The sequence below is a fragment of the Schistocerca nitens genome, chromosome 5, assembly GCF_023898315.1.
Source record: "Schistocerca nitens isolate TAMUIC-IGC-003100 chromosome 5, iqSchNite1.1, whole genome shotgun sequence".
In the NCBI taxonomy this organism is placed as follows: domain Eukaryota; kingdom Metazoa; phylum Arthropoda; class Insecta; order Orthoptera; family Acrididae; genus Schistocerca; species Schistocerca nitens.
Window position 1 is genome coordinate 688,368,989 of NC_064618.1, and position 16,060 is coordinate 688,385,048.

Here is a 16,060-nt window from a genome sequence, read left to right on the forward strand (position 1 = left end):
CTTTTAGCACCCAGAAAGTGATTTAACAAAACGTGAAGCCTGTAATTAGAATTCCTAGTGCCCACTTCATCTGAGAATACAATTATAGCTGCAGCTTATAGCTCTGAGGAATTAGGAGATTGTCCAGGATTTATAATCAAAAACGATATTCCAAAATAGTTGAGTATATTCTCAAAGTCACAGATGAAAAACAAAAGTACCCCTACAACCTAACTAACAGAGCAGTTCAGAGTCTAATGCGCTGATGCAACTATGAATGTCCGAATTAAATGTTGAACTGAATGCTCGCCATAATTTGATGATATTTCATCAAACGCCATGCTAAATAATTGGTACAATGTCTGTCCCGCGACGGCACGTGAAAATACGACAATACGCAAACTGAAGCTAGATAATGAAAATCATCCCAGAATTAACACTTCACTTGAAAATGATTTCATGGTTACACGTATCTCTAGTAACTTAATACGGCACCCGAGGCTGTTTGTAGCAGTGATACCGATGCGACGCGACTCCCGACACAGATGGCGTGTTATTCAGCGTCTGGAGAGAACTGGGGCCTTGCTTCCTCGCGCAGCGTTCTTATATATAAAGCCGCGGTGCGGACGGCTAAGGGAACGCCTGATCAAATCGGCTCTCCCGACTAGCCGCTGGGCTAGGAATGTACCACATTAAGCTACCTAATAAATCATAGCTTCTCTTGCTGATGGCCGATGAAGCTCTTAATTTAAATGTGCATTCAGCACGCAGGTAAGTATTGATAATAAAATTTTGACGTGGCTAAGTTAAATATTTTGGGCGAGAGAATTAATTTAATTACACTGCACGCAGTAGACGAGCTCTGAACTGGCCCTTTTGAGATCCGCTATCGCTATAATTTTATAGGTATTCAAAAGAAACTTTTCACATCTTCATAGTCATAGCGGACCTCCAACCTATTTAAATCTAAACATCCTAGCCTTATTTATTAGCCTACTTAATCTATCTTGCTTCCTTCAGTTTTGAGACGAAAACCACAAAATCATGAATTTCCACTAAAATCTTAATTTGTGAAATCCAAAGTACTGTTTTTATTAAATCATTATGAAAGATGAATCTAAATATAAATTTTGAAGTCTCTAGCTCTTTTCTGTTGCGCCAATGATTTTTTTAGAAAAACGTCCAAATTTCGAAAATGGCTGAAGTTATCGAACTTATATTTAACACACATTAATTTAGTATTACTTCTGACATGCTAGAAAAGTTTTAGGTTATTTGCTTGATTTTTAAAGTATTGCGCAACATTTATGACGTCAGAGCTAGTTACAACGGACTGGCTGGCACACAATGGAAAGACTGATGTGAGTTTATTACGGCGTGAGTAGGCTGCTTCCCTACATCACCCTCTACTTAAAATTTTTTTTTGTTTACGAATGTTAATGAATGAGAAAAAAAATTAATTACAAAAAGGGAAGCAAGAGTACAGCGTAACTTCCTATGAAAAATTGACATTGAAATGTAAACATATAGACACATTAAAAAAAACTGATTACCTACATTAATTATTTAAATTGCGGGCATGTTCTCTGCCTCTTAAGCAACATTATTACTCAAAATTTAAGCAAAGTCAATGAAATATTTTGGCATACATATTGCCTTAGACGAACAAACACATACATTATGCAAAATTATGAAAATCTTAAATCCATTAAATACATTAAATACATTTTTACATACACAAATTCAAAGAATATAGCATGATACATAAACAGATAATTATCTCTTAGCAGTCTTTTCTAAACCTGAAAGAAAATTTTCACAAATGATCTTTACACACGTGGTTGTAGCCGCTTTGGCTGGCGTCCTACACTTCCATTCACAAGGGTAGAGGAGGGGAAGTTGCTGTGGTGTGCGTCCTTCACGTTCACTCTAAATTACATGGGGAAAGGGGAGGGGTCACTGTGAGTTGTGTCCAAGTCACTCCACACTTTCACGCAGCTATCAGGCTGCCATTATCTGCTTTGTCCTGTAGAACAAACAAAAAGAGTGCCTCAGACTCTGTTCACTTAATATCTAAGGGTGGGTCACAATGAAATGGGGATATATACATTTTATCCTTCAGTATGTTACTGGAGCAAAGTTAACAGAACCTTTTCAATTTTGCTCTCATGGTTACTTAATTGTCATAAAATCGGTAAACAAATGGCTCAAAACGCCGTTAGTCATGTACTAGAGAAAATCTATGCTAAAGGCATATAATCATAAATCATATTTAACATCAATTTATTATTTCTGGGCCGGAACACTGAACCAAAGCTCGGTACATTCCTGATAAATCTGTATTTTATTCACTTCGCTGAATCATCTTTGATTACCTTATTCTTAGAGATAGTATGAGTATGATTAGTGGTTGTTTTCTCAGCTTCTTTGTACATGTGAGTAACTTTTGGTAATAGTACAGTTCTGAGTGTTCAAAACACACTACATTTAGTTGACTACTAAATCCAATTATTGGTCCTCTGCTGTTGTGTCAGTTCCACATCTGTAATTATGTACTTACTTACTTTGAAGTGTATTTATGCTGAGCTAAAATTTACGTTTCACGTCTGTCATTATGTTATTCAATTATGTTGCTAGTGTATGTACTCATTTAACACTCACTCTATTAACATTTAAAGCATAGGATAGCACATTTATTTCATATCCATAGTGTATTGCAGCTGATTAGTTTGCTCACGTGGCAATCCATTTCCACTCGATCGGACGCTGAAACCACAGGTAGTCTCTCTCGACCTACCACCAAAATGCATCAAGTAATTATGGACGAGCGTAATGCTAAATTCCTTAAACCTATAGGACACCATGAGCTGCTCTGTCTCATCTAACATAAGGGTACCTATGGTCGCATTCACGCCTCCAACTCATAACCTCAGTACGTGTAGGTGTATCCTGTCACACCCTACACCAAAATAATGGCCAGCTCCAACCTTATAAATACTTCAGGGACGTGTCCTTCACGTCTCAACCACAAACACTACTCAATTCTATTACACTGCTATTCCTTGCTACACAAGGTGAGTTCATCCTTACAACTTATCTGCGTATTTTTCATAACACTTAAGCAATCTCTTTCTTACTATTTATTAGTTAGCTCTACAGCATACAATAGGTTTCACTGCCACTTCAGATCCTGCTTGAACACGAATTTGTACATCTTTTTTTAAAATATTATTGTGGGACCATTTCCAATAAAACAAAACTTTGTACTTACTATATTACCAGGGTTCTATACATAATTATTACTCAAATACATTTGTATCTTAATTACATCACACTTCTCTATTGTTTATGTCACTGTTAGGTTTGTCACATTAGGTATTTTTCTTCACTAATCGGTGTATAGAATGGTTACAGAACTCATGGCTTGATAGCCATGACGGAAAATTTTCATATTACAAAGAAGGAGTTGAAACTTTAGTGGATAGGAAAAGATGAAGAGAGTGAGTGAGATCTGAAATAGGAAAGAAGATCTCACACAGCTGGGACTGCACAGCTGCCACACTGTGTAGAGGTTACAGAACAACCTTCTCCCTACAGCATTCATTGGCTGAATGCTGGCTTGATAGTCATGACGGAAAAATTTTATATTGCAAAGAAGAGATCGAAATTTTTGTGGACAGGAAAGATGAAGAGAGTGAGTGAGATCTGAAATGGGAAAGAAGATCTCACACAGCTGGGGCTGCACAGCTGCCACACTGTGTAGAGGTTACAGAACAACCTCCTCCCTACAGCGTTCATTGGTTTAATGCTGTATTGATAACCACACTGAAAAATTTAATGTTGGAAAGAAGAGGTCGAAATTTTTGGTGGATAGAAAAGATGAAGAGTTAGTGAGACCTGAAAGGGAAAGAAGATCTCACACAGCTGGGACTGCACAGCTGCCACACTGTGTAGAGGTTACAGAACAACCTCCTCCCTACAGCATTCATTCGCTTCAGAAAATTTTCATATTGGAAAAAAGGGGTCGAAATTTTTAGGTGGATAGGAAAGATGAAGAATGAGTGAGACCTGAAAGGGAAAGAAGATCTCACACAGCTGGGACTGCACAGCTGCCACACTGTGTAGAGGTTACAGAACAACCTCCTCCCTACAGCATTCATTGGTTTCAGAAAATTTTCGTAATGGAAAGAAGGGATCAAAATTTTTGTAGATAGGAAAGATGAAGAGAGTGAGTGAGATCTGAAATGGGAAAGAAGATCTCACACAGCTGGGACTGCACAGCTGCCACACTGTGTAGAGGTTACAGAACAACCTCCTCCCTACAGCATTCATTCATAACCTTTGACCACGCCACGTCGATCGGAAAATACTTTATGATGCCTTTTTAGAACCTGTCTCAGTTCTTCCTTTTGATTGTCTGAAATCTTATCGATTTCCTGCAATTTAGCTTCTATTTTGTCTAAAATAATTGCTTCTTCTTCTTCTTCTGTGTTTAGCTTACTTGTACTAAGATTAACATCCTCGTCCCAATACCTGCTATTTTTCAGAACTCGTATAGGCAGCTCCCAAGTTTCATCATCAGTTACTACATGTTTATCACTAAAAGGTACTATAATTACTCCGGTTATTGGCAAGACCATTTTTAACTGGCTTCTTTCAAAGTCAACAACACTCTGATATTTTGACAAGAAATCTATGCTAATTAAAACCTCAATACTGAGATTGTTTACAATTAAACATGGATGATCAATTAAATTACCATTAATGTTAAAGGGCAGTAAAGCTTCTTGCTTTACCGTTTTTCACACCTTGTCAGTAGCACCAATTATTCTTAGTCCTGATACCCTCATTACTGTAAGCTTGTCTTTACCAGGTAATGCATCAAAGAAGGACTGAGATATTGCACTCACCTCACTTCCACTGTCTAAAAGACAACGTACATTGATACCCAACATATTCACTATTATTATAGGGTGGCTTATTCTAGGTTGTACAGGTGGTTCCTCAAATTCATCTAATAATTCCTTTTGGATTTGTTTCCAACTAAAGTGATCAACATCTGTCTTCATTACATTTAGGTCACAGTGTGTAGGGGTTTCCTGAATTACATTTTCAGCTGCCTTTTCCAGTCGGTCTATTAATTTTAAATCGAAACACCGCACGACTTCATTACATTTAGTTTGCTGAACATGACCCAAATTACTGTAGTCTGAGCGATTCTGCGCCTCCAGACCGGGCATAACATTAGTTACAGCTAAACCACTTTCACCGTTATCGTCGGTTTCCTTCTCAAGTGACAACTGGTCACAGCTACTGGGTTCATCGACCCCCAACAGCCTACCCTCTACATTCTCACTTATCTCCTGTCCTAAATCTATTAGTACATTATCAACGTCCTGCACAGGCACTTTAGATAAGAGCACATTATTCTCATCGTAAATATAAGCATGAATTTCTTCTGCTTCTTCACCTGACCCCCAACAGCCTACCCTCTACATTCTCACTTATCTCCTGTCCTAAATCTATTAGTACATTATCAACGTCCTGCACAGGCACTTTAGATAAGAGCACATTATTCTCATCGTAAATATAAGCATGAATTTCTTCTGCTTCTTCACCTGACAATTCAATATTTTGTAGCTCTTCCCTATCGTTACACAGCTGCGCCTTCTCTTTCTCTTCCCACTTAGAAAGCGTCTCTAACACGGTATCTATCAAATACTGTGAGTGATCTAATATTTCTGTTGTATCCTTAGGTGCTACCGACTCTTCATCCACATGTTCAGTTTGAGTATTCTGATCTGTCTTACCAATTCCCTTAACTACTGGCTTAGGAAAAGTAACCGCCTGGTGAGCGCCAGTGTCCTCATAGACGGGAACTAGTTTTCCTGCCTCAGCCTACTACTGTTTGCTTTATTTCCATTATAATTAACTGGCACAGCATTGCCTTCCGCACTGTTGTTTACCTGCATAATTTTGTTTGGAACAACATTACTGTCATTTGGATGCCATTGTTGGTTCTGATAATTATTTCCCCAATCCCTACCTCTCCTAGGATGGCGTACACCTACTGTTCTGATGTTTACATTGCCATTTTGTTCGTTCCTAAAATTACTACTATTGTTATTAGCATTTCTGTTATTACGAGCTTGCTCCTCATTGGCAGCAACACGTTCTACACGTTCCAAATATTCAATGAAACGATCAAGATTGTCTCTAGGGGCAGATATAATTCTAGTTTGCCAGTACCATGGCAGTTTGGCTTCAAGACCCAGTATTATCATTTCAGGTTTTAGCTTTTCGTCCAAATGTGACAAACGTGAAATCCATGACCTAGCAAACTCTTTAATGGATTCCTTGCCTGCATTGAAGCGCTTTCCACTCCAAAATTCTCTCAACACTTCATTTTGCTTATTGCTAGACCAATATTCATTAATGAAAGCTGTTCTAAACTCCGCTAATGTTTTACACCTCAACATAACATCAGCTGACCAACGCATGGCGTCACCTGCTAAATGGCTTTTAATAAATGAGATTTTCTCTCGTTCAGACCAAGTTGGTGGAATCACATCTTCAAAATCGTTCCAGAAATCTAGCGGGTGGATATTTTTATCTGGATCGAACCGCAAGAACTGCCGACACCCGATAAAAGCGGCGTTTGCAGCTACAACTTGTATACTACCATTACCAGAAGTTACTGAAGCTACTTTGCTTTCAGTGTTAGCAATGTTAGTACTGATATTTTCTACTCTCAATTCAACATTATCTACTCTTTGCACAATATGAGTAGTATCAGTTTTGATTGCATTTACGTCTGCTTGACATATATTTACTTTTATATTAACATCTTTAAACCTATCTGAGCACAGTTCAGACTCCGCCTCGATATTTTCTGTTAACTTGTGCTCCAGCTTCGCATCTTCCATTTAGAAGTCTTTGCGAACCTCAGCAACTTCGGATTTTACTGTTTTATACATTTCAGAAAACTGTTGAGCAACCTTTTTCTTAATATCCTCATGATTGTAATCAATTTTATAATTCAAACTGTCTAGATCCTCTTTCAACCTATTGCAGCCAGCCTTGAAGGTATCGTCCATTACCTCCAATCGTTTATTAAAATTAGTTTGGCTGGCCACAATCTCATACTTTAATTCAGCATTATTGGATTCTAATTTATTGTCCATTGCCTCAAACCGTTTGTTAAAATTTGTTTGACTGGCCACCATTTCAGACTTTAATTCAGCATTACTGGCATCTATTGCTTGTAATATAACATTTAAATCAACAGCCCCAGCATCTTTGGGTTGCTCACTAGCTGGCTTTTTATCACACTCAGGTGACAAAAAACTAGCTCCAACACCAGAATCATCAAAACTAAATGAAACTTCTGATTGATTAGTCATATCTAACTGCTCCTTCTTAAACTCTACCATCTCTGATGACTGTTTCATTTTTAATTCATCAGAGAAACTATCATCCAATAAATTTACAATTTCTACTTTCTGCTTTACTACAGGGGTCTCTATTATTGAATCATTGCCCCTTTTTACACTACTGTCAGGAGACAATACTTCATATTTCACCTTAACATTACTACTTTCATGCATATTTACACTTGAACCGTTGTCTGGATTTACAGTTCCCTCAACAGACATAGGTTCTGATTTAAATTTAACTTCAGTTTCTTTTGGCGGTTCCATCGCCGACAGTCTTTTAGTGCATGTTAGTAAAATTTTTAACAGCTTTTCACTTAACTTAGTTCCTTCTGCACGACGTATGGCGTTGCCGGCGCGGCGTACCAGGATTACTGATGTGACGTGGCACGTTGAACTGCAGACGGCACTCTGACGGCTGTTGTGTCTTTGCGTGGCCCGTAACTGCAGGCGCGGCTCCGGCTGCTGCGGCGGACGACTGCGGTGCGGCGAAACTGGCTTCTCGCGATGCCGGCAGCACCGCTAGACTCAGTGCCAGCTCCGTCAATCCAGATGCGTTGTTAATCCAATTGCGTCGTCCACTTACACACGTAACACTTTCACTGTTCTATTACTCAGTTGCGTGTCGCATTTCACTCGCGACTCCGAATAGTTAAAAATCACTTTCACTTTTACTCTGTTTATTTCCCGGCCGATGCACCATATGTGGGGCGGCGGTTTTATTGAAAAATATGGTTGCTGTATAAATGTTTGAATGTTGAATCGGTTTCTGGCTTTTAGAATGTTATTTATGCTGTCTTTCGCCGTTCTCAACACTGGCTCTCTAATTACTTTTAGCACCCAGAAAGTGATTTAACAAAACGTGAAGCCTGTAATTACAATTCCTAGTGCCCACTTCATCTGAGAATACAATTATAGCTGCAGCTTATAGCTCTGAGGAATTAGGAGATTGTCCAGGATTTATAATCAAAAACGATATTCCAAAATAGTTGAGTATATTCTCAAAGTCACAGATGAAAAACAAAAGTATCCCTACAACCTAACTAACAGAGCAGTTCAGAGTCTAATGCGCTGATGCAACTATAAATGTCCGAATTAAATGTTGAAATGAATGCTCGCCATAATTTGATGATATTTCATCAAACGCCACGCTAAATAATTGGTAGAATGTCTGTCCCGCGACGGCACGTGAAAATACGACAATACGCAAACTGAAGCTAGATAATGAAAATCATCCCAGAATTAACACTTCACTTGAAAATGATTTCATGGTTACGCGTATCTCTAGTAACTTAATACGGCACCCGAGGCTGTTTGTAGCAGTGATACCGATGCGACGCGACTCCCGACACAGATGGCATGTTATTCAGCGTCTGGAGAGAACTGGGGCCTTGCTTCCTCGCGCAGCGTTCTTATATATAAAGCCGCGGTGCGGACGGCTAAGGGAACGCCTGATCAAATCGGCTCTCCCGACTAGCCGCTGGGCTAGGAATGTACCACATTAAGCTACCTAATAAATCATAGCTTCTCTTGCTGATGGCCGATGAAGCTCTTAATTTAAATGTGCATTCAGCACGCAGGTAAGTATTGATAATAAAATTTTGACGTGGCTTAGTTAAATATTTTGGGCGAGAGAATTAATTTAATTACACTGCACGCAGTAGACGAGCTCTGAACTGGCCCTTTTGAGATCCGCTATCGCTATAATTTTATAGGTATTCAAAAGAAACTTTTCACATCTTCATAGTCATAGCGGACCTCCAACCTATTTAAATCTAAACATCCTAGCCTTATTTATTAGCCTACTTAATCTATCTTGCTTCCTTCAGTTTTGAGACGAAAACCACAAAATCATGAATTTCCACTAAAATCTTAATTTGTGAAATCCAAAGTACTGTTTTTATTAAATCATTATGAAAGATGAATCTAAATACAAATTTTGAAGTCTCTAGCTTTTTTCTGTTGCGCCAATGATTTTTTTAGAAAAACGTCCAAATTTCGAAAATGGCTGAAGTTGTCGAACTGATATTTAACACACATTAATTTAGTATTACTTCTGACATGCTAGAAAAGTTTTAGGTTATTTGCTTGATTTTTAAAGTATTGCGCAACATTTATGACGTCAGAGCTAGTTACAACGGACTGGCTGGCACACAATGGAAAGACTGATGTGAGTTTATTACGGCGTGAGTAGGCTGCTTCCCTACAGTGTCCTAGAAAGAGATGTATAATCGTCTTACAAACAACCAGATGTTAAAAGTACACAACCATATTACCATCATAAGCGGTCTTGGTTCTACAGGTGCATACAACTATCTATGTTAAAAGCTATACTGGCTTTATAAATCTACATATGGCATTAACTCTGCATGAAGTGGTTTTTTCCAGAAAAATACTAGGACATTGAATATAGTCGGTGATCGCTGGAGTGTATGGTATCAGACCAACAGTGCTGTTACACGTCGCCGATGGTGCAACCTTGTAATAAAGTTAGCGAATTTTGGAAGTGATTCAGCTAAGGAGTGTGGTATGAAACTGGTATTTGCAACTCCTTCACACCGAAGCCGGTAGACATTTCTCCAGTATTTGTAATGCATTCTGTCTCGTTGCCATGTCAGAGGTTCAGTAATGTAGCGACTGGGTTTTAGGCGATGTAAGATTGAGAAGGATCACAAACAGTAGTAGATGGTGTGCTGATTGAGGTTGTAAGAAATGTACACTAGCTTTGCAGATCTCTAGTGCTACGCTTTCAGTAGAAATGCCGTCTGGAATTTGGAATCAAGTCTTTCCATTCAACCACATACCTGTGTTGGATCCTATGAAGAAGTCCTTTAATGATTACAGCCACTAGTGAATCATATTGCTGACACTCTCATATCTCGAAACAAGCCACCTTTCTCGAACCTATCTGCTACAGTAAAATTCCAATGTGGTTTTAGGTAGTCCCTATGCAACTGCCCCTCAGTCTTTGCACTACCATCCCTCCAGTATAGTGCATGTGATCTTTGCAATGTAAGTCGGAACTGAGTAGAAGTTGGAGAAGTATCTACCACCTTCTGCAACCCATGTAGAAACAAGCTAAGCTGAATTACAGTGACAGGACTGTGTTTTGACCATTCGACAGAAATGAAGCCTGCTCCTGCAACATGAGGTAGTATAAAAGACAGTACAGGAACTGGGGGAAGGACGTGGATTTTGCTACTGCATTGTGGTGCTTCTCCAAACTACAATCAGGCACCTCGGGGCCCATTCACGTCTATCACCCCAACATTCTATCATCGTTATTCTGTACCATCCACCAGAGAAAAATTACGAACTATAAAAGCTCCACTAACTTCTTCCAATAGAGAACTCGATAGTATTTTTACCGCATCTCTCTCTTCCCATAACGAAAACAAATACCGCATGCGTGCCAGCATGTGACAATCCTATTAAATATACATGTATTGATCCACTGCACAGACCAGTATAAGGTTTCTCCTACAGTAGTAGGAGGGAGACCGTATCCCATAGACTATACTGTAAGTCGCAAGAGACGCTCACTGTGACCCTGTGTCGCTATTTGAAACTTTGTTTTTTTCTGCTGTAACACACTTTGTACACTGCCATACATTTTGTTTCTCCACCACGACTTCGAGGTCTGTGTCAGGTTCTAAACTGACGTTAACACGTTCTGAACCATTGCCTCTCACAGAAAACTAGACGTCGCACGATGTATGTCATGTTCTTACTGCGGCTACCATAACACGCCACACATAGTAGATGATTTTAAATAAAAGACAGTAACAACATAAGGAAACTACAGTTAAACTCATCTGTCACAGTGATGGAATAGCTTATGGCTCTGTGTTTCGACTGATTCCTGATATTGCAGTCACGTACGTGATCACTGTTATGGTGCTATCCTTCCCAGAAGTTGTTGTCCCTCCACCAAAACTCTTTCTCCAACTCAAAAAAGTGGTGTCAGTCAACTATTTGTGGTAACCAACAGCGTGCCAGTGTACAGATGGAATGCAAAAGACACCATCGGTGTACTCTAATAATGAGCATCACAGTTGATAGTGCGAACAATTTTAGCAATTTTACAGTAATTTCAACACTGAGCATTGATGCAACAGTATGTTTCCCAATTTCAGTATCATAGTTAAACCATCCCCTCTCTACTTTGCGAGTATCATTGCGAATGTAGATAGATGACTGTGCAGTATGTCCATTCATTGTTAATTGTCGAACACATACATCATCAAAATATACCAGACAGTGTTCTACATATTTCTAGCACCTCAAGCATAGTGCATAATTTACGATCTATCTCTATGCGGATGGGAGTCACAGAGTATTCTGGCAGACTTAGGACAAAATTAGAGACTGAAATGCCCCCCCCCCTCTCCCCCCGCACTGTCTTTGACCAGCCTGCCTTGCAGCACTGTTACCGAATCAAACAGCAGCTGACTAGAAGTAGACCACTACATTCCACATCTCATGCATGAATGGAGGTAGCCGAGTCCTCGCCCCTCCAAGTACACAAGATTTCTCCAGATACACCCTTGTCGAGGAGGTTAGCACCCCTTATCGGTGTATAGTAACAGATTTGAAAGTGTTGTGATGTAACAGCAGACGGTTAAGAAAGGGCAAGAAATGGGTGATTTTTATGATGATGGAGATCCAGACGGATGGAGTTCGAAGAATTTTACGTAAATCAACTGCGCTATCAACTCTAAAGTATTGTTCTAGCGTCTAGGATCAGTACCTGGAAGGTATTGGTAAGAGAGAACGTAAACATACGCACTCCTAAGGCTGCAATGTTCCACACTTAAAACAAGCTATAATGTTAGATCGCCTGAGTTTCCGACCTATCTGTCGTGTGGAATGCAGCGCTGTTAATATCCCAGTGTAAGAAATATATTTCCAGCGCATGACATACGAGGGCAGTTCACTAAGTAATGCAACACATTTTCTTTCTCGGCCAATTTTGGTTGAAAAAACCGAAAATTTCTTGTGGAATATTTTCAAACATTCCCGCTTCGTCTCGTATAGTTTCATTGACTTCCGACAGGTGGCAGCGCTGTACGGAGCTGTTAAAATGGCGTCTGTAACGGATGTGCGTTGCAAACAACGGGCAGTGATCGAGTTTGTTTTGGCGGAAAACCAGGGCATCTCAGATATTCATAGGCGCTTGCAGAATGTCTACGGTGATCTGGCAGTGGACAAAAGCATGGTGAGTCGTTGGGCAAAGCGTGTGTCATCATCGCCGCAAGGTCAAGCAAGACTGTCTGATCTCCCGCGTGCGGGCCGGCCGTGCACAGCTGTGACTCCTGCAATGGCGGAGCGTGCTAACACACTTGTTCGAGATAATCGACGGATCACCATCAAACAACTCAGTGCTCAACTTGACATCTCTGTTGGTAGTGCTGTCACAATTGTTCACGAGTTGGGATATTCAAAGGTTTGTTCCCGCTCGGTCCCTCGTTGTCTAACCGAACACCATCAAGAGCAAAGGAGAACCATCTGTGCGGAATTGCTTGCTCGTCATGTGGCTGAGGGTGACAATTTCTTGTCAAAGATTGTTACAGGCGATGAAACATGGGTTCATCACTTCAAACCTGAAACAAAACGGCAATCAATGGAGTGGCGCCACACCCACTCCCCTACCAAGAAAAAGTTTAAAGCCATACCCTCAGCCGGTAAAGTCATGGTTACAGTCTTCTGGGACGCTGAAGGGGTTATTCTGTTCGATGTCCTTCCCCATGGTCAAACGATCAACTCTGAAGTGTATTGTGCTACTCTTCAGAAATTGAAGAAACGACTTCAGCGTGTTCGTAGGCACAAAAATCAGAACGAATTTCTCCTTCTTCATGACAACGCAAGACCTCACACAAGTCTTCGCACCCGAGAGGAGCTCACGAAACTTCAGTGGACTGTTCTTCCTCATGCACCCTACAGCCCCGATCTCGCACCGTCGGATTTCCATATGTTTGGCCCAATGAAGGACACAATCCGTGGGACGCACTACGCGGATGATGAAGAAGTTATTGATGTAGTACGACGTTGGCTCCGACATCGACCAGTGGAATGGTACCGTGCAGGCATACAGGCCCTCATTTCAAGGTGGCGTAAGGCCGTAGCATTGAATGGAGATTACGTTGAAAAATAGTGTTGTGTAGCTAAAAGATTGGGGAATAACCAGGTGTATTTCAATGCTGAATAAAACAACCCCTGTTTCAGAAAAAAAATGTGTTGCATTACTTATTGAACTGCCCTCGTACATCCTCCCTGCAGGTTTCTCTACGATAAACTATGGTATTGAACCGTAAAACGAGAAAACTTCTTCCTTAAAACAGTGGCTCTATGTTATACATGCACAGTATAGATTTCCGGAGATGTGTAGCGTCGACTGTCCACATTTGATCACCATTCGGAAATTATACTATGCCCACATCAGTCCTATATAAAATGATCGTTAGTAACCAAGAATACCTCTTACAAGGAAACAGATGAACGCAAAGCAGCGGCGTTCGACGTGTGAAATTAGAAGTCATGCGGCCACTTACTTGTAAACAGCACATCTATCATGCACATGTATACCCAGGGGAGTGCAGTGTCTTACAAACACCTGTCGCTAACTTAGTTACGAAATTGAAGTATTGATTTTACACTTAAGATGCGACAGGGGAATGGAGTACATTTCATACATCTTCGTTCGTTTAGAGGAATGTGTCACGTTTCATCACATGTGAGATGGAAGTCCTCTGTTAACCATCGCAAGTGGACACTGCTCTAAGACCCACACAGAACAAGCGGTTGTATACGAGTTGAATGCAGGCTATGTCATACAACTGATGCATCCTGATGGAACATCAGGAGAAATATGGTCAAATGAGCTGCACCAACTCCCCCCCCCCCCCTCTCTCTCTCTAGAATGCATCTTCAGTCTACCATTAAATCGTACCTCGTTACAACTTCATCTCAACCGACCAATCCATCCACTCTATGGCATTCTTTAAAGCAGATGCAAGTAAGTTTAGAGGCAGATGCTTCTCTGTCTCCCTGAAGAGCGTCAAATACAGTAGTAAACTCGCGTATATCACTGATACCTCAGTAGACATGCACTAGAATGCCGCCTCGACGGAAAAAAGGTGACTGTTTCCCTGGTTCCCTTCGCTTCAATGTCGATGTTTTCTCGGATACCTCTTGCTGTCGCATGCTTGTTCCCATGTACAAAATTGTTCTGCGCCAAGCAGAAGACACGCAACTAATTACTCAATTTCCCCGCATTTCTGTGTATATTCCATCAATATATACGATATTTTCCGTAATTCTATCAATTTCTTATGTCCGTTCTACCCATGCGATCATGACATAACCTCTCGTTTGGTGTTCTAAAATTGCCTATAAATGTAGTACAGCGTTTCCACTGTAGCAGGTAATTCCACCCATCACTGTTATTTCTTTAAGTCCACACTTCAATGATCACTTGCCTTAACGCAATGTAGATTCTTGAGACAGTATTTCATTTGCTGGTCGCCAACCTCAGTTCTCTTCTCTCCATCTGCAGAGTATGTTCTCTAGCCTGGATGGCAACGTGATGACTTACGGTTGTATGCCTTGTGAAGTCTTCCTTGGCCTTCCTGTATACTACAGTTGTAGTATCGTCCAAGGTACGCCAGATCGACTCAGTCCTTTGTGTTACTTTGGGATCCAATATCCTCGATACCTGACTTCCATAACCTGCTGCTTTATCATACAGTGTGCAGTCTTCTGATATTGTATAAATATGGGGCATAAGCACCATGGCCAGTCAAATAATGTATCAATCTACTCGATGTGTTAAGAAATCTCATTTTTTAATCCCTCTGTGATATTAGGGAGAAATTCCTATGTTCTCCTGACAGTGCCTGAAGTGACCCATTCATTTTGCCACAGTTGTAATATGCGGTCTTTTATTGCCTCTTTCGAATTGGCCTGTGTTCCAAGCACCTTCGTAGTTCCATTTGATTGTATTTCTTTAAACAGCAAAAGGCTCCCCTTTTCCTTATTTCCAAGTCCAGTGGTCATATTCCTAGAATTACTAACAAGGCATCATTTGGGGTAGTGCAGTAGGTGCCTGCTAATCTTGGTAGCATGCCTTGTTGAACTCTTCTCACTACTGGGGCTGGTTTCACTAGCTGCAATCTGGGAGTCCAGACGCTCGCCCCATATCCTACGACTGATGCTAATATGGGTTGTTGTTATACTCCAGTTGTCGTCAAGGGAAGCCAAACTTGCCTATTTGCAATGACTACAATTTTATTCATCACGTTTGTACCTTTTCTGCCTGCTTCCTCTAAGTGACGTGCAAAGTTACGACATTCATCCAGAAATACCCCTATATATCTCGTTACTGCGCTTCTCCTATCGTTTAATCTTTTCATTTCATTTTAGAGTTTCTTATTTGGTTCCCTTTCAGCAGGAGATACGTTGTTTTGTGCGATGCTAGTAACAATTAAACACTTCGACACCAACCCTCCAGTTTGTGGAGGTCCCCATTACATTTGTCTTCTGTAATTCTTCTGGAGTCACCACTTACAACGAACAGCACATCATCTACAAATACCACCAGTCCGCTTATGTTATCGCTGTCCTGTAAATCCTGTAGTATGGGCTCCAAA